The sequence below is a fragment of the Schistocerca gregaria genome, unplaced genomic scaffold (assembly GCF_023897955.1).
Source record: "Schistocerca gregaria isolate iqSchGreg1 unplaced genomic scaffold, iqSchGreg1.2 ptg000454l, whole genome shotgun sequence".
In the NCBI taxonomy this organism is placed as follows: Eukaryota; Metazoa; Arthropoda; class Insecta; order Orthoptera; family Acrididae; genus Schistocerca; species Schistocerca gregaria.
In genome coordinates, this window is record NW_026061873.1 from 263,376 (window position 1) to 283,241 (window position 19,866).

The 19,866-nt window shown below is 39.6% G+C and overlaps 1 non-coding gene across 1 annotated transcript; it reads right to left on the reverse strand.

Moving 5' to 3' along the window:
- Positions 1-14,199: 14,199 nt before the first annotated feature.
- Trnat-ugu (transfer RNA threonine (anticodon UGU)) lies at positions 14,200-14,273 on the reverse strand. The gene has a single exon. It is a non-coding gene; the product is annotated as a tRNA-Thr (tRNA).
- Between the last annotated feature and the right edge of the window lie 5,593 nt (positions 14,274-19,866).

Consider the following 19,866-nt stretch of genomic DNA (forward strand, 5'->3'; position numbering starts at 1 on the left):
AAGGATGTCATGAAGCTCCAGACATTTATCCTCACTGCTGTAAATAAAGTTTCTTCTCTTCAGTTTCTCATTGTCAAAGGATACATTTTAAGTAGCTTTTCAACATTACGTATAGGGAAATTGTTTCACGGTAGTCCTGGTTCAAATGGTTCAAATGGCTCTGAGCACTATGGGACTTAACATCCATGGTCATCAGTCCCCTAGAACTTAGAACTACTTAAACCTAACTAACCTAAGGACATCACACAACACCCAGCCATCACGAGGCAGAGAAAATCCCTGACCCCGCCGGGAATCGAACCCGGGAACCCGGGCGTGGGAAGCGAGAACGCTACCGCACGACCACGAGATGCGGGCACGGTAGTCCTGGAATCTAGTTTCCGTGTTTACTATTACTGTGTCGATTACCTCTAATACTAGCCTTCTCCATTTCTAAATACATATTTCTGTTTCGTTACACTAGTTCAAATACTCCTGCTGAAATTGTAAGGCTCTTTCTTACCTTCCACTTTGCGTTTCATACATATTAGTCTCTCACTAGCCTTAATGCAGCTTTCTATTTCAGGCTTACAGATTTACTTTGCAAAATGTCGAACAAGATACTGGTATGCTGGAAAATCTATTTGTACACCTGCAGTAGAAAAAGAGAAGTCTGGTGATCAAGTATACAATTTAGCCCCATTGGTCGATGTAAAGAAATATAATCCCAGTCTTGCTTGTATTTCACATTCAATGCTGCTCATGTCCGTGTAGTGAAGAAAAATGGTTTTAACAGCGTGTGAATGAAAATACCTTGTTTCGCAAGGACCTTATAATTCAAATTCCCCTTCCCCCTGAAGTTAACTTGTTTTACCGCAACGGCTAAGATTCGTGAAATACTGGTTTGCTATAAAAAAATTTAATTGCGTAATTTTTAGAAGCACAGAGGATGGTCCAACTGATGTGCACAGCAGTGGATACAGACTGCACGAGGGTGTGCCTCTTTCACTATAGGATGTACACAATTTTTCCGTGTTATTGCACTACAGCCGTCTTATGTTTGCGATACTAGTTTGTTTTTATCACTATTCTAACTGCTTAGCACTTGCAGCTAAACAGTGGCTATGCCTTGTGCACACCAGTTTTTAGCTAAGTCATAAAACCACATCCATCTCATATTTCTCCTTATTTGCAAAACGAAAAATTACTAATAGCTTACTTCAGACATCCGTTATTTCGTCGGCTTGTACTGACAAAGGACTTAATTTCACTTGAAACTTGCTCTAGAGGATTATTTTAACTTCACTTGAAATCTGTTCTTTAACATCATCCATAATACAAGTTGTTAAATGATTGTCAGAAAGTGGCTTCAAGTACTCCATGATGCTAAATAATCTTTCGTGAGTGTTCGTATCCAGCGAAGAATTTCAGAAGTTCTAAAAATTTTATTCACTCATGCCTCAGATTCCTCACGAGTTCGGAGACAACTTTTGCCATGCTGAAAAGCAGAAAGTCGTAATGCATCTATTCCGCTTCTGTTTCTGTAACCTTCTCGTTGTGTTTCAATGTTCCAATCGTGCTGCTTGTGAAAGAGCATGGTCAATTCTTACTGTGCTTAGCTGATTGTATTTAACAGTTGCTGTAACATGTGAAATTGAACCTTGGTCCTTTTTAGCATTCGAAATAAAATTTTGATGCCTCTTCGCCTAGTCCCCACTTACGCGATCAACCGTCAACCATTCCAAATAACGCACAGTAAGAACAAAAGTTGTTCCTTACAACGCTGCCACTTTACCACCGTTTTGAATTTTACTATTGCGTTTGAAAGCTTCTTACAAATTTTCCCTAAAATTTGATAGACAAACTGCGTCAGCTTTCTTTCTTACACTCTTGCAAACACCACAATTGCATTGTGTGTGTATTTGGAAGAAAAGCGGTAGAGAAACAGTAAACACTTGAATGAAGCCCTAGGTATTACGTCAAGATAGTAAAAGAATTCAGCAAAATTTGTTACGAGAGCTACAAGAGGAGGAATTCAAGTCTTAACATATAAATTACTTATGAATGGATGAGATTATTTCAGTATTTGCTCAGTAAAGTGGATTCTCATGTTACAAAACAGAATGTCTTCTGGACATACAGCATTTCTAAGAATAAACTGTGTCACTGCGATTTCGTGATACATGAGAGCTACTCTGGTTTATGACACGGCACATTAATATCACATTGTAATCAACCAAAATAATTTCAGACACGTGTCAAGCGATTTATAAACCGATGAAGGTGGAATATGTGAAGGTAAATATACGTTTAGTACACTTTATGGGGACTATAAGAACAATTTTTAATTTTAAATAGTGTTACCACAACGGCAAAATTAATACAAAGTTCGAAACAGATGAAGCGCTTTTTAATTTGTCGCATCCAGAATCTAAAAACAGACAAAGTAGAAAGGAAAGCTAAGAAAGAATTTTTGAGTGTGACCACATCCTCTATTCCGGCTTGCTGCATGTATGTTTCCAGATGTAGGGATGGATGGCTGTAGCTGTGATTGTGGACATGAAGTCGAGTGCAGTATATTGCACCTCCCATCAACACACAAATGATAGCATGCATTATGCCCCTTGCCCCCCCCCCCCCTCCCACCCATAGCCCAAGCTACTTTATTTTTAAAAATTCGACGAAACTAACTTTGAAGCCATATTTACAAACACACTCCAGACACGTCCAACAGCTGTAGCGACGCCAGCGCTCGAAGGTGAAAAGAAAGCTTCACGCCACAAGCCCGAAGTGCGGCACTCAATGTTACGAGCGTTAATGGGTAACATCGTGTGACAGATACCACGTGTAATCTACTCTAGCGCCCTCCGTACCAGCAATCGACGTGGATCACTTCTGGATATTAGACAGACTCACAATCTACAAGTCGACAGAGAACTCTCAGGGCGGACTTTCCAGCAATTCGCTGGGATAGGGAAAACAGTTTCAGTTAAGCTATCAAGGAAATTTAATAAACGCGATATTCCACTTCAGCAAGAAAGATGGCACACTAGCGTCCACTGTAACGTTTCTTTCCTTATGGGTAGTTAAAAGTGAGAGAAATATTCAAATAAATGAAAAGAAATAATCTGCGCATAATTATGAGTTTAACCCCACCGTGGCATCATATTTGTAACGTGTCCTTCCTGTGGCAGGATCTGTACGCGCATATATATATAATTAACCTTTGTAATCTACTGGGCCATTACTATTATTTACCCTCTATGCCAACTCTGTTACATTCTTTCAATGTATGAGATCCTGGTGTTACTGAACACCATCGTCAACCGCTGTTTTAAGGCTCGTTGACTGCACGACACTGCTGTCAATGATCTACTGGTCTTCCTGAAAGCAGGCCTTCAGGTCCGACCTATGGAGAATAATTGCTTATCGCAATGTGCCGCTTAAGTATGTCGTTCATCTTGCTTTCAAATAACGTGACCACAATTTCATGGTACATCTACCTAAAAAGTATAAAATCATTTAAGTAGTTCAGTGCGGTAGTATTAAAAGGTTCACTACAATAACTGCAGAGACCGATATTTATGAATGATAATCTTATTATTCCATAAAAAAAATAAGACGTAGGAATTTCGGCAACCCTCCTCTTAGTACATCGAATGTCAAAACAGAAGTGAATCATAAGAAGAGAAAGTCTTCGTTTCTTTACAAAATCACTTGGTTTTTTCGAAAACTTAATTTGTTTTTCCTACAGAGGTCTCCTTTTACGTTTCATACATACAAGCTCTGAGTTCTCATCAACATCTGTTACTAAATCAATTGCTTTATATATATTATTCGTGACACAAGAGTTTTTAATATTGGATAGTTCCTCTTTTTTTTTTAGATACACTTCAGTAACCTTCTGAATTCTGGAAGCTACTGTATAACAGTATCTCATTCTAGCATTCAGGTAAAATTGGAGTGGTTACTTGACTAGACTACACACCAATTCCTTCCTTCACATATACTTGCAAGTTAACAAAAAATGACTATTTTGGGCAAAACGTTTGTGCCTTCGTTCCAGAAGTGTGGAAATATTTTGTCCTTGTTCCGGACTGATATATTGGTTTGATCACCAAGTTGTTGAGAAAATCGGACCTAAAAAACCAATCTGAACATTTGGACTTACTTAATTTCAATGTTTCTGATTACTTGAATTGTACTGCTTCTTACAGTCTATTACATCAACTTAGAAACTTCTTCTGTGTTCTACTATGGTGCTTTTAGTGTTTCCGCATACCGCAGCACGCAACATGGTTTTGCAGACGATAAGTGAAACTGTTTCATAGAGAAGAGAGGACAAAGAGACGATCTGGCATTAAGTCGATTCGATAGCAAATGACAAAAACGGGCGGATTTCTCAGGTTTTTACTACATATGAACACTTTTCACATTCTCCCGTGCAACGCGGCTGCTTGTCCTCCTTTCATGCAAAATCTTAAGGTCCTAGCTCATGTCCAAGGCACCACAGCCGGCTAAAAAGTCAATAATCGTTAACTAAAACTTGATTTGTACTGCTTCTTACTGGGTATTACATAAACTTAGGAGCTTCTTTTGTGTCAAATTATTATTTTCAAATCAACAGCTCATTGCATGCACTCCTTACTAGAAACATGAATAATCTCCACAAAAATTTGGAAGTTAATTACTTTGGTGCAATAAAGTCTCGATCATTCAGGAAAACGGATTTTCAATAACTTATCAGCAGCCATAAAAGTTTTACTACTGTCAAAATTCATTTTAAGAGCAGCCTAAAGGATTTATTTAACCATCTCCTCCGACACCATTAATGAATTGAATTTTTTAGTAGAACTAGGGCGTGCGCGATTGAGAGTGAGTGAGGAGTGAGTGAGTTAGAATAAGAGAGAGAGAGAGAGAGAGAGAGAGAGAGAGAGAGAGAGAGAGAGAGAGAGAGAGAGAGAGTGGGGGGGAGGGTGTCAAATAATACGAGTACGATCAGAAGTACGTTTAAATTTTCATCCCTCATTTCACGTCGATGATCAGTCCACTTGCGATCTGTGGAAGGTAAATTAGCATATTAGTTTCCCACTGAGCATCTCCTCATTATGGATCATTTGCAACAGAAACTACATATAGTCTAATCTAACCGTCTTGTCTGTCCTATCTCTGTTGAAGGGTACACATGAGACAGATGCCTTCTTATTGTTGTTGTTGTGGTCTTCAGTCCAGAGACTGGTTTGATGCAGCTCTCCATGCTCCTGTATCATGTGCAAGCGCCATCTCCCAATACCCACTGCAACCTACATCCTTCTGAATCTGCTAGTGTATTCATCTCCTGGTCTCCCTCCTCGACCTTTACCCTCCGCGTTGCCCTCCAATACTAAAATGGTGATCCGCTGATGCCAAAGAACGTGTCCTACCAACCGATTCCTTCTTGTAGTCAAGTTGTGCCACAAAGTTCTCTTCTCCCCAATACTATTTAATACCTCGTCATTAGTTAAGTGATCTACCCATCTGATCTTCAGCATTCTTCTGTAGCACCTTATTTCTAAAGCCTCTAGTCTCTTCTTATCCAAACTCTTTATCGTCCATGATTCACTTCCATACATGGCTACACTCCATACAAATACTCGGATAACACACTTCCTGATACGTAAAGCTTTACTCGATGTTAACAAGTTTTTCTTCTTCAGAAACACTTTCCTTGCCATTCCCAGTATACAATTTATATCCTCTATACTTCGACCGTCATCAGTTATTTTGCTCCCCAAATACCAAAACTCCTTTACTACTTTAAGTGTCTCAGTTCCTAATCTAATTCCTTCAGCATCACCAAACATGTTTCGACTACATTCCATTATCCTCGTTTTGCTTTTATTGATGATCATCTTATATCATTCTTTCAGGACACTCCACTCCATTCAGCTGCTCTTCCAGGTCCTTTGATGTCTCTGACAGAATTATGTCATGAGCGAACCTCAAGGTTTTAATTTCTTCTCCATAGATTTTAATTCCTACTTCGATTTTTATCTTTTTTTCCTTTACTGCTTGCTCAATAAACAGATTGAATAACATCGGCGATTGACTAGAACCGCATCTCACTACCTTCCCAACCACTGCTTCCCTTTCATGCCCCCTGACTCTTGCAACTCCCATCTGGTATGTGTACAAATTGTAAATGGCCTTTCACTCACTGCATTTTACCACTGCCACTTCAGTATTTGAAAGAGTTTTCCAGTCAACATTGTCAAAAGATTTCTCTAAGTCTACAAACGCTAGAAACGTAGGTGTGCCTTTCCTTAATCTAGCTCTTAAGAGAGGACGTAGGGTCAGTATTGCCTCATGTGTTCCAGTATTTCTACGGAATCCAAACTGGTATACCCCGAGGTCGGCTTCTACCAGTTTCTCCATTCGTCTGTAAAGAATTGGCTTTAGTATTTTGCGCCTGTGACTTACTAAACAAATAGTTCGATAATTTTCACATCTGTCAACAACTGCTTTCTTAGAGATTGGAATTATTATATTCTTCTTGAAGTCTGACGGTATTTCGCCTGTCTCATACATCTTGCTCATCAAATGGTAGAGTTTAGTCAGGGCTGGCTCTCCCACGGGTGTCAGTAGTTATAATGGAATGTTGAATACTCCCGGGGCCTTGTTTCGGCGTAGGTCTTTCACTGCTCTGCCAAACTCTTCACGCGGTATATCATCTCTTATTTCATCTTCATCTACATGCTCTTCCATTTCCAAATTCTGTTTTCAAGCCCATTGCCCTTGTATAGATCTTCTATATACTCCTTCCACCTTTCTGCTTTCCCTTCTTCGCTTATAACAGGGTTTCCATCTGAGCTCTTGATATGCATACAAGTGGATCTCTTTTCTCCAAAGCTTTTATTTTTATTTATTTATTGTTCCGTGGGACCATATTAAGGAGAAATCTTCATGGTCATAGAACGAGTCAATACATGAAATTATAACACGATAGTAGAAACAGATAAAATGAAATATAAAAACATATTAAGGCGACAAGTCGTAAGTTTAAATAAAGAAAATTAACTACGTAACACTGAAATTTGCATAATTTTTTAGCTCTTCCAGGAGCTCCTCGACAGAATAGAAGGAGTGAGCCATGAGGAAACTCTTCAGTTTAGACTTAAAAGATTTTGGGCTACTGCTAAGATTTTTGAGTTCTTGTGGTAGCTGATTGACAATGGATCCAGCAGAATACTGCACTCCTTTCTGCACAAGAGTCAAGGAAGTGCATTCCACATACAGATTCGATTTGTGCCTAGTATTAACTGATTGAAAGCTGCTAACTGTTGGGAATACGCTAATACTGCTAACAATAAACAACATTAAAGAAAATATATGCTGTCAGGGCAATGTCAGAATTCCCAGACTATTGAATAGGGGCCAACAAGAGGTTCTCGAACTTACACCCCATATAGCTCGAACAGCTCGTTTTGAGCCAAAAATACCCTTTTTGAATCAGAAGAATTACCCAAAGAATATAATACCATACGACCTAAGCGTATGAAAATATGCGAAGTAGACTATTTTCCATGTTGAACTGTCACTAATTTCAGATACTGTTCTAATGGTAACTAAAGCAGCATTTAGTTTCTGAACAAGATCCTGGACATGGGCTTTCCACAACGGCTTACTATATATCCGATCGCCTAGGAACTTTAACTGTTTCGTCTCGCTTATAACATGCCCATTCTGTCTGATCAAAATATCGGTCCTTGTTGAATTGTGAATTAGAAACTGCAAAAACTGAGTCTTACTGTGATTTAGCATCAAATTGTTATCCACAAGCCATGAACTTAATCCATTAACTACATTATTTGATACTGTTTCAGTATTACACACAAGATCCTTCACTGCCAAGCTGGTGTCGTCAGCAAACAGAAATATTTTTGAATCACCTGTAATACTAGAGGGCATATCATTTATATAAGTAAGAAACAGCAGTGGCCCCAGAACCGACCCTTGGGGGAATGCCCTCTTAACAGAGCCCCATTGCGAATGATTGTCACTACCACTCTCAATATCGCAGAGAATTACCTTCTGCTTTCTGTTCTTAAAGTAAGAGGGGAACCAATTGTATGCTACTCCCTTACTCCATAATGGTCCAACTTGTGCAGTAATATTTTGTGGTCAACACAGTCAAAAGCCTTCGTTAAATCAAAGAAAACACCTAGCGTTCGCAACCTTTTATTTTATCCGTCCAAAACCTCACAGAGAAAAGAGAATATAGCATTTTCAGTTGTTAAACCATTTCTGAAACCAAACTGTACATTTGACAGCAAATAATGTGAATTTAAATGCTCCAGTAACCTTGTATATACAACCTTCTCGATAACTTTAGCGAACTCCGATGGCATGGAAATAGGTCTAAAGTTGTCAACATTATCCTTGTCTCCCTTTTTATGAAGTGGCTTCAGTAGAGAGTACTTTAATCGGTCAGGAAACCGACCACCGCTAAAGGAAAAGTCACAGATATGGCTAAGTACTGGGCCAACATACACAGAACAATACTTCAGTATTCTGCTAGATAGCCTGCCATATCCATGAGAGTTCTTGGTCTTTAGTGATTTAATTATTAACTCAATCTCCCTCTTGTCAGTATCATGGAGGACCGTTTCAGGTAACAGTCTCGGAACACTTTTTTCTAAGAGCGCTATATGATTCCCTGTTGGGGCTAGGTTTCTATTTAGTTCACCTGGTACATTCAGAAAGTGATTATTAAATACTGTACATATATGCGACTTATCAGTAACACGAACATTCCCACTACGCACTGATTCTATATCGTCGACCTGTCTCTACAGACCAGCCACTTCGTTTACGACTGACCATATGGTTTTAATTGTATCCTGAGACGTAGCTATTCTATCTGCATACCACTTTTCCATACCAGTTTACATATGATTATATGAATTAAGGAGATCTACCAACATCCTTTTACTTGCACAATCACTTTACAATTAATATTGAAATCACCATATATAAATAATTTTTTGTATTTCCTACAAAGTGTACCAAAAACCTCCTCTAGCTTTAGCAAAAATGTTGTGAAATTGGCGTCTGTGCCTCTATAAATAACAATTAGAAGTTTAGCTCCATTAAATTTAACCATACCTTCACAACATTCTAACACCTTTTCAGTGCAGTACGTGGAAACATCAATTGACTGTAATGGGATGCTGCTTTTCACATACATGGCTACTCCCCCACACCGAAAAGAGCTCCTAGAAAAGCTGCCAGCCAACCTGTATTCTGGTAAAGGAAGCCTCTGAATTATCTCCTTATTTAAGAAGTGCTCAAATATACCAATAATTTCAGAGTCAACATCTATAAGCAGTTCACTTACTTTATCTCTAACATCTTGTATATTTTGATGAAATATACTAATTGTCTCATTACTTGGATACTTAAGCTTTGTCAAAAGTGGATCTTTTGTTAGAGAGACTTCCCTTAAGCAGGAACACCTATCAGCTGACTGGTGCAGCTCTAACATCAACTACTGCAGGAATTTTCCCATGAGTGATCCCACCACCTCGATCTATGCTGTCACTTTAATTTTCCTGTAGGCGGTGTCTATCTTACCCATGGTGATTTTCGCCTCTACATCCTTACATTTGTCCTCTAGCCATCCCTGCTTAGCCATTTTGCACTTCACGTCGATCTAATTTTTGAGACGTTTGTATTCCTTTTCGCCTGCTTCATTTACTGCATTTTTATATTTTCTCCTTTCATCAATTGAATTCAATATTTCTTCTGTTACCCAAGGATTCCTACTAGCCCTCGGCTTTTTGCCTACTTGATCCTCTGCTGCCTTCACTACTTCATCCCTCAAGGCTACCCATTCTTCCTCTACTGTATTTCATTCCCCCATTCCTATCAATTGTTCCCTTATGCTCTCCCTGAAACTCTGTACAACCTCTGGTTCTTTCAGTTTATCCAGGTCCCATCTCCTTAATTTCCCACATTTTTGCAGTTTCTTCAGTTTTAATCTACAGTTCATAACCTATAGATTGTGGTCAGAGTACACATTTGCTCCTGGAAATGTCTTACAATTTAATACCTGGTTTCTTACCATTATATAATCTATCTAAAATCTTGCAGTATCTCCAGGTCTCTTCCACGTATACAACGTTCTTTCACGATTCTTGAACCAAGTGTTAGCGATGATTAAGTTATGCTCTGGGCAAAAACCTACCAGGCGGCTTCCTCTTTCATTTCTTACCACCATTCCATATTCACCTACTACGTTTCCTTTTCTTCATTTCTCTACTATCAAATTCCAATCACTTGTCACTATTCTATTTTCATCTCCCTTCACTATCTGAATAATTTCTTTTATCTCATCACACATTTCATCAATTTCTTCCTCATCTGCGGACTACTTTTAAGATTATGGTAGGTGTGGGCTTCATGTCTATCTTGGCCACAATAACGCGTTCACTGTGCTGCTTGTAGTAGCTAACCCGCATTCGAATTTTTTTTTTATTCATCATTAGACCTACCCATGCGTTAGGTTCATATTGGCCTTCCTAATACTTAAATCTATATTCGATGTTAACAATGACGCCGGTGGATAGACTATATGAAATTACTGATCGTCGATAAAGTCGCGAATATAACCGACATGCTATTGGGCCCTTCGCAGGGAAAGGGTTTTCGCCGCAAAAAGCGGGAAACTGGAATCCAGCAAATGAGTAAAAAATATATATTCGGTGACAAAAAATTAGTGTACGTACACAACAATAGACTGGGATTTCTGTATTACATAAAGCAGTTTTTGTAATTGTATCTTGCAGCTTTAGTTATTTTTAATTAAAAGAGATTTTAAAAGGACAGAAAGAGCGTTTTGGTCTACGCTACACATCGTTCTGTTAGTATAGTCTTGACTTCGTAATCACTTTCGTGGACTTCTGCAACTCTCAATCAAAATCTCCAACCTAATCGAGACAATACGCTACGATACAGCCGACATCATGACAAGAGAATGGGCTACATCAAACTCGAGGTAATTTTATATAGATAAGGATCTCAATGACCTGTGTACGTCTAATATAAAAGATCTCCTAACCATTCTCCTCAAATAGATCGCCATCTTCACTTGACCTTTAACTGAAACTGTTTCAGAATGAAAGACTGAATTCAAAGAAAATTTGGCTTCCAGTCACAAAACTAGAAAAATAAAAATAATAAAAGTGAGAATGTGAAACAGGTTAGCAATAACCACAAACAGGAGATTCTACAGAAAATCAAAGTGAGAAAGGAAATTATTAATATTATCGACCGTTTAGGAACTCTATGCTACGAAAGAGATGAAACCACATATAGAATAACTGGTGGAAAAGTTAGTGTGTTTTAAGATTAAATCCAAACAACAATTAGAGAAAAATATATCGAAGCTAGGCCTATATTACGAAAAATTGCTAAATCTCGAGGCATATTGTGTCCTCCAGTATTTGATGAAGTGTTTGTGCCCCTAGCACGGATAAAACAGGATCTACAGCATCAACAGAAACTTCGGATATGTGTTTCATATTTCATCCAAGCCTACAGTCTATAAATACTAAAACAAAATACCACTACAGGGAAACTACCTACGAAGAAGTTCTTGGTAAAACTATGTAGCTGTAGTTGCCTTGGACTAACGACGTGTGATTATCAATGTAACCTGTACAGACTGTACGCTTTCCAAAGCTGTTATCCATGAAAAAGCTAAACGACGTTTCGTGAACAAAACACAATTTAAGACCGGACCACTAATAAAATTATCTGACAATAGGCACTGTTGAAAATTTGTGCCAGACCAGGATTACCACCCGAGTCTCCTGGTTACTAGGGAGAGGCAATGATCACTGTGTCCGAATTACGCAGTGGTCAACATAATAGCACGAACTGCCCGAGCATGCCGTTCGTCAGATCCAAATTCTCAATTTCTCCATAGACTGCTAATGCAGTGCTCCTTGAACATTATCCTCCTCGCCTTAATTAAACAGACACAGAATATATACAAGCTTGGCCTTACGAACATTGCAGACGCCGTCTATGCAACACGCGTCACACTTCAAAGAGTTTACCAATACATTGCATTGTTTACTATCGACCACGGATCAAGCAACGTAAAAAGCACTGCGTCTACTGAGATCATGATTCAGAGTTTTTTTTTTTTAAAAAAAAAGAAACTAATAAGTCGCCTACATATTATAGTTGCTGCCGAAAGAGGAGAATCACTATTTTCCCACAAACGGAAATATAGTTAAAATTACTCTTCTAATTCGGCTAGTTTCGGCGGTTACTAAAATTTGTAGTGAAAGTTACATAGGGAACTCTCCCGTCCCCCCACCAGAAACGTAGTTTTCGTCGCTGTTGTGCGACTTTTGTACACAGCCAGAGAAAGTGTGTTAAACATGGCGCGGACGGAAACACTACGCTACGCTACAGGGAAATCTGCTTACACAACGTTTACTCGGCATTAATAATCGTTGGCGTAAACATCTCTCAATCAAATTACCCCCTTCCAACCTAACTTAGATCTCGGGCTACACTGCCCATAGGCCTGTCATCACAACCAAAATTTCAGTGTGTGGGGGATATCCTGTATTTCTCGCTAATCTCTCTCTAGGCAAAAATGTCAGTTATTGTAGATTGGTGGCAGTCTCAACTACAAGATTTACTAATGATAAACACTATTGAGGCGGCTCGTAATTTTAGAATAGTTCTCTTCGTCTTACTTGGCATAAATTGTTCGCTGGCGTCCCAGCAGCTAGCTCCTTCAGTGTCTGCTTCTGCCATCGCACCACGCCAGTCTGTTGTTATCCTAGCAGACAGAACGCACCGCACATCCGACAACTTCGGAACCACTCAACTGGCCAGTTAGCAACTGAGCCGAACACTGTTTACACCGTCAAAGGAAAAGTATGCAAAGATGTACACTCGAATGGCACGACTGAGTAGTACACACACACACACAAACACACAAACAGTAATATCTGTAGAACGTCCATCGACACGCGCAGAACGAAATTCTTCTCGCGAACGTACGGCGTCTCCGAAAAAAATTTCGTGACTATATTCCGGCGTTACGGCCAGGTTCTCATTCAAATGAGCAAAAAATGTTATATATTTTTTTTGAGACAGTGAAAATACACTTGAAGGATCTGTTTGGGAGTTACGAGTGATCATACTATGAGCTTTATTTTAGATTTTCAGTAAAAAAAAATGGCGCCCGCAATTATGATTTGATCACGCGGACTGCGTGCAGTGTGGCCTCTCAGATGTTACCTGAAATCAAAAATGGATGACATCAGTTGATACTAAATTACTTCTCTGAAATTGAAAATGGAAAACATCAGTCGATGGTACATAAAATTTATGGGAGCGCATACCTAACCGCAATGAAACAACCGTAAATTTAACGATACGGTACTAATTCGAACTCTGAGTTCGATTTTTTGGGTGGTTTGTTTCACTCCTTATGCCTTCACAAAAATTACTTAATATTAATCAGTGTCATATATTATAGGTATAAGCTCCTAAGAAAAGTGTTTACTTTTCTGGGTAAGAGGTAGAAGTTAAGAGATTGAACCATTTTTAGTTAATGCTGCATGCCGTTCTGAGAAAATTGTTTCTCCAAAAAAAAAAAAAAAAAAAAGTTCAACGTCTAGGGAAACCTTTTAGTTATATTATTACTTCGATTTGCATGAACTGAGGGTTACATGTATATTTTTAATGTCGCTGAACACGAATCTGCAGTAAGATTTTCAATATTCAAAACGGCTAATGCAATACGGAGAGCACAGGATTATGCTTTGTCCAATTTTTACCAAAAATGCATTTTCGTTATTTACGTTTAGTGTGCAATCCAAGGAGCACTTTTCAACCCTTCCTCTGGCTGGAATTGTTCCTAGATAGCAACTCCCTGTTCTTCTTGGCAGGAAAAGCCGATCTGTCTAACCTGGATATGCAGCACTCGTTATTCGTCAGTGTTATCGGCGAGTATGTTTGCAGTATGAATCATTTTGTGCACGTGCGTCACGGGACGAGCTTTGATCTACATCTATATGGATACTCTGCAAATCACATTTAAGTGCCTGGCAAAGGGTTCTTCGAATCCCCTTCACAATTGATAGTTAATTGAAACCCTCAGCTGCCGACAGGTGTTGTTGATACACTTCGATGGGGACAGCTGAAAATGTGTGCCCCGACCGGGACTCGAACCCGGGATCTCCTGCTTACATGGCAGACGCTCTATCCATTTGAGCCACCGAGGACACAGATGAATACCGCGACTGCAGGCATTTATCCCTTACACGCTTCCCGTGAGACTCACATTTCCAACCGGCCACAATCCACAAACGTAATGTACGTAATAGGTGTTTGCCCATCCACTCAATACTGGCCCACACTAAGGTGACGATTCCCGTAAGATTTCGGGCAATCTGTGCGCATTCGCACAGACGAAGGTCAATGGCTGGGTAACGTTTAACCATATATATGAAGATAGTAACTGTTCTCGAAAGAACAGGCGCCACTGACGACCGGGCAGCTTCTCTAGAATACATGGTAGACCGGCCTATGTGGCCGAGCGGTTCTAGGCGCTTCAGTCGGGAGCCGTGCGACCGCTACGGTCGCAGGTTCAAATACTGCCTCGAGTATGGATGTGTGTGATGTCCTTAGGTTAGTTAGGTTTAAGTCGTTCTAAGTTCTAGAGGACTGATGACCTCAATTGTTAAGTCCCATAGTGTTCAGAGCCATTTGAACCATCAGTCCCTGTGCTTACACACTACTTACATTAACTTATGCTAAGGACAACAAACACACACAACGATGCCCAAGGGAGGACTCGAACCTCCAACGGGGGGAGCCGCGCGAACCGTGACAAGGCGTTTGAGACATGGCGGATACCCCGCGCGGCTCATGGCAGTCGTGACACTGCTTCAAACAATGGGCTGTAGAAACTTTTTTAAAGCACGGATTAAAAAAAAAAACTTTTCCGTTCCAAGAGTCTGGACAAGTACACCTTAAAAAAAATGCAACTACAAAGAAATTGAATTTTCGAACTTTTTGGATGAGAACCTGTCCCTATGGAACACCGTTGATAAAATGTCACAGGGATTATGTACTCAGGTTTCACATGTGGATTAACAATTCCTAATCGAGGAATTTGCATCTCCCACCTTGGAATTCTCAGTACAGAATTTTTATCCATTACGAGATTCTCAGCCACTTGCAGAAGTGATTTCCCGTGATTCTGCAAAACTTTTCCGTTAGCCAATCGTAGCAACTTTAATATTTGGTTCCTGGTGCATGACATGTCTCTTAACTTAAAGTGACCAACTCATTTGCATAAAGAGCTAACTTATCATCCGCTTCTTTACTTGCGTAGACCGTTTATGGTCTTCAAAGATTTTTTTTCTTTAATCGTTTTTATATGTCTTTTATCAACTGCAACACTTTCTAAACTTAACGCCATTGAAGCATGGTCTTTTACTGAATGACCAAAAAACAATGCCGACAGCTGGAGTCGAAGGTTTTTGTTAATCAAGCCGTTTGTATTCTTGTGGTGATATCTCCATAGAATCTTTCATTCCGCAACACATATTTCTTTTATATAACTGAGAAGTGAAATACCGGTTTTCATAGATGCCGATTTAACATATTTTAATATAACGCAATAAATATTTCATTAAAATTTTCATCCCCTTACTATCGAAGTTCCAAAACCACTGAAACACATAGTTTTTAAAAATTCTAACAGAGGAGCCGAATACGAATTGTCAGATATATTTAGTAATGCTTTCATAATGAAACATTTTGAGAAACATCTCACACCCTTTAGGAGTTAGGTTTTCAAAAACAATTAAACATGTATTCTTCTATTTAGAACCAAGGAGCCAAATTCAAATCTTCATCCATTTAATTCTAAAAATGCTTTCATAGTGAAATATTTCATAAAACTTTTCATCCCCTATTTCACTCTATTAATGAGTTAAATTTCCAAAAGCAACGAAACACATTCTTTTTACATCCAACTGAGAAGTCAATTACCTATTTTCATAGATGTAACTTTAACAATGCTTTAGTAGTTCTTTAATAATGATTTATTTTCAAAAAACCTTCACTATTTATTCTATCCCCCCCCCAATGAAAGAATTTCGGAAAATGATAAAAACCTTTTTTTTTGTTTCTGGCTGAGAAACCAAATGTCAATTTTCGTAGTTTTGTAGTTCTAGCTTCAACAGTGACATAGGGACATATTTTTTTTAAAAAAAACTTTTCAACTCATATTTCACCCCCTTAGGAGTGGAATTTCGAAAAATCTCTTCTTAAATGGTGCTTTCAGCGTAATATTTACACCTTCATCAAATTTCAAGTCTGTATACTTTGCAGGTTGGGCTGGAAGGCGATGAGTGAGTGGATACATGTGCCCCTATCGCATCTCCTTGGAGGTTGTAGTTCCAAAAACAGTGAAACACGTATATTTCAATAACAGAATTTCCATAGATTTATCTTTAAAAATTCTTTCACACTGAATTATTTTCATAAAACATTTCATCCTATATTCCCCCTCCTTATGAATTGAATGTATCAAAAACAGTGAGACATGTATTTTTTTTTTATTTTTACTTCAACCGAGAAGCCAAATTCAGGTTTAAACATATTTAGCTTTAAAAATGCTTTCATAATTAAATATTTCATGAAACATTTCATCCTCTATGTAATGGGATTGTGGTAGTGACACACCAAAATCACAATAGTAATCCGTTGTAGTTGCTACACATTTTATTACAATCAAAAGCATTATAAAATCACAATCACAAAAATACAAGAGATTGCCTTATAAGGCCAGATCAGATGGACAAATAATAAATAAATTTCTTTACGTGGAACAAGACCCGTTAAACTTCAAATTTGGATATGACTAGGTAAATATACTTAGGAAAGGCTTTACTTAAATAGTACAAATGTGCATAGAATGCGCAGCAGAACTCTCATTACTTCCAATCAGCAGAGAAACAGATTAAGCCTAAGAAACAGATTTTTTAACGTTTGGCTACCCAACTTTCCTTAACAAAACTATATACAAATGATTAAAGCAATTAAGGAGGTACTTTAATTTTGACCAAACCGACCTTCAAATTTACTTACTCAATTGATTAATCAACAATATTCTTAGAATGATTACAACTAGAACATGACCATATGACAATTCCCTTAAAATAAGGTTGCTTCAATATTTCGTGTGAATTGGCGATAGACGCGAGCAGACCAAGGATTCAAATCAATACGAGAGATCCACGAGACAGGGAGTGACATAGAAATATACTCAACTTGACAATGCAATTGAACTTTGGATGCTATAGTTCTCCACCGGAACGATGGAATCACGCGAAAGTGACAACATAACCGAATATGTAAAGGAGAGGACATGGCCTTAAACATCTCTCTGCCGCCGTGGTGCTCTGTTCCCAGTATGCTAGCGTCGACCGCTGCCAATTATCTCTAACACAACACACATCAAGGGTAGAGAGTTTTCTGAGACATATACTACACAACCTTATCTGGAGAGAAGGTGAGCATTACAACTGAACTGAAACAAATGAGCCTCCGTCAGTTACTTGCCCAGTGCCAGCCCTTAAACTTTGATTAATAAGTTCGCTAAAAGTCATGCCGAAGTTAAGATGACAAGATTTATCTCCAGGTTCCGCATATTAGGGGCAGAGACAATGAATTGGCGACGCTCTTAGCCGTATGTTCGCGGGAGAGTCTGGGGAAGGCAAGGGCCACGTGGAGCCGGATCTTGGAGCGAATTTCCTTCTCTCCGAGACACCCGGTTTCTTCTGCGACTCAGCCGGCAAACAGGCTGTGGACCCCAGGTGGGGACCGAATAGGCAGCAGTAGGCGGATGGCGACGTCGTTACTGGCTGTTGTCCTGTTGCCTTCGGGGGGGGCGGGGGGCTCTTGTGTAAAGGGGGAGACAACCGTGGTGAAGTGAAGGTCTCTATTCCACAGGAACGAGTTAGCATGATATATCCACGATTCGGTGGTCGGGGGTCATTTGGCGCTATACAAGACCTAGAACCGAGTTCGGGAACACATGTTTTGGCCCAACCTATATCGCGATGTCAGGAGATTTGTTGGCAACTGTGTCCAGTGTAAGCGCGGTAAGCCCGATGTGGGTCCGTGCAGAGAACTACTACAGTCGCTTAGGGAGCAGTGTCCTCTGGACCGCGACTCAAAGATCGAAGCAACGATCGATGGAAACTGGCGCCAGAAACGCACCAGCTCACTCTATTTCATCCCCTTAGGGGTTGAACTTCCAAAAACACTAAAACACGTATTTTCTTATTTGTAACCTTGAAGTCAAATACCAATTTTCGTAGATGTAGCCTTAAAAATACTTTCATAGTTATTCCATAATTATTTATCTCAAAATAAAATGTTCACCCGCTATTTCACTTCATTCCCAGTAATAATGGAACACATATTTCTTTATTTCTGACCTAGAAACCAGATACAAATTTTCGTATGCCTAGCTTCAAAATTACCTTAATAGCTACATGTTTCAAAAATCCTATAATTTCCTGTGTCTCCCCCTTTCAGTGTAGGAGGGATAGTGTCGTACAAGAGACAGTATACTCAGTAGACAACGAACTGCTAGTTGTGAAATCAGCGACATAGGAACCGAGACTGACACAGAAGGTGCTGAAGGTGAAGCACACTAGACTCGTGTCTACCACGGCTTCTAATAATATCGATTTACCATGAACGGAAGTTCCGAAAAGTGAGCAAGTAATTTTACAGTAAATTCAGTACCGATGGAGAGGATATACAACGAAAAACATTTCTATAAAATTTCAGAAATAATGAAATATTCCACTCAAGTCGCGCGGCAGAACACGCAATGGATATGCTTGCACTTAAGACGGAAAGCCCCACGTGCTTACGCAGGCTTACGACAGATCGCAAAATTCGGCAGTAGGCGTAAGCCAACCTCGTGTGCTGCTACCTGTTGTTGATGCCAGGCATCAAGGTCTCAGTAGTACGGCCATGCACTGGAGAGTAGTTGCTTTGTAAGCACTCCGTCTTCAGTCCACGAGTGGCCTACTGGGACGGGACCATCCGACCGCTGCGTCATCATCCGTGGAGGATGCGAACAGGAGGGGCGTGGGGTCAGCACACTGCTCTCCCCGTCGTTATGGCGGTTTTCTTTGACCGGAGCCGCTACTATTCGGTCGAGTAGCTCCTCGATTGGCACCACGAGGCTGAGTGCACCCCGAAAAATGGCAAGAGCGCATGGCGGCCTGGATGATCACCCATTCAAGTGCCGACCACGTCCGACAACGCACTTAACTTCGGTGATCTCACGTGAACCAATGCAACCTCAGGGGCAAGGTCGTTGCCGCAGATATTTTAGAGTAGTTGCTAACGTTTCATAATTATCTAGTTTACGGGGAAAATGTAAAAATGGCGATTGTCACCAAAGCTACAACTAATCTGAATTTCTGGTTAGTTATCAAGTGGTCTTGTGTGCGAGCCTGAATTTTTCATCCTTTGCGGTGGGAATGATTCAAACCTGTCATGTTCTTCTTATGAAGTGTTCTATTTATTTTACACACAATGATCATTTGTAGTTGTGTTGAGTTACTACCTTGATAAATTTTTGGATGGCGCACGTATCATAACTGAGATCTGCGCTTGCGCTTAATGGCAGAAGGTGAATTAGCGTAATGAGTAGTAGCGAATGTTATAGTAACATGTTTGTACATTATTTCAGGTAAATTACGTTAGTCGTGTAATATTATCCGTATACCAGTATAGTATGTGGGCCAATTACGTTAGTCATGGAATACTATCCGTATA